This window comes from Etheostoma spectabile, chromosome 8 (genome assembly GCF_008692095.1).
Source record: "Etheostoma spectabile isolate EspeVRDwgs_2016 chromosome 8, UIUC_Espe_1.0, whole genome shotgun sequence".
Classification (NCBI taxonomy): domain Eukaryota; kingdom Metazoa; phylum Chordata; class Actinopteri; order Perciformes; family Percidae; genus Etheostoma; species Etheostoma spectabile.
In genome coordinates, this window is record NC_045740.1 from 30,600,447 (window position 1) to 30,601,163 (window position 717).

The 717-nt window shown below is 31.5% G+C and overlaps 1 protein-coding gene across 2 annotated transcripts in view; it reads left to right on the forward strand.

The window, feature by feature from the left end:
• The window catches only part of LOC116693370 (NACHT, LRR and PYD domains-containing protein 12), a 16,082-nt gene that overhangs the window by 347 nt on the left and 15,018 nt on the right, over positions 1–717 (forward strand). The window lies entirely within an intron of this gene.

Here is a 717-nt window from a genome sequence, read left to right on the forward strand (position 1 = left end):
TAGTGTGTGTACTGTATGTGTATATCTGTGTGTGTGTGTATTGTATGTGTTGTATGAAGCACTTTGTGTACATTGACATGTATGAAAAGTGATATATAAACAAAGATTGATTGAAAAATCCTTGAAGCATCAGCAGCCATGGTACAAAAGACTACAGGCTACTGACCCTGAATGCGTCATATTCATGTTGTTTTTGTTGTATAGCATTTTTTTGGCTGTTGTATGTATGAGTGTATGAGTACCCTGTACGGCGTTCTTGAGTGCAGAGAAAGGCGCCTTTAAAAAAATGTATTATCATTATTATTATATTGCCGATATATTCTGAAGAAAAAAATACTTGTGAAATTTATCAAAATTTTAGTGCATTCTGGAAATATGAAAAAGTATACTAGGTATATTTTCTAGTATGCTTTCATACTTTGTGTTCAATTACAATCATGCATATATATAAACACATATGAAATATCATTAGTAGTAGTTACTACTACTACTATTACTAGTATCATTGTACATGCATCATACAAACTGTCCATAATTTCTTGTTTTCTTGTTTTTCCATGTCAAATATTTCAAAATGATCTGAAAAATTGTCAGATATGTTGGGTATTATTTCTCCATAATTCAACACATTTGCGTTGTTTGTACTGATGGGTTATTGAGCACTTATTCATACAAACACACATCAAAACGTCTCGGGTTACGTATGTAACCCTTGTT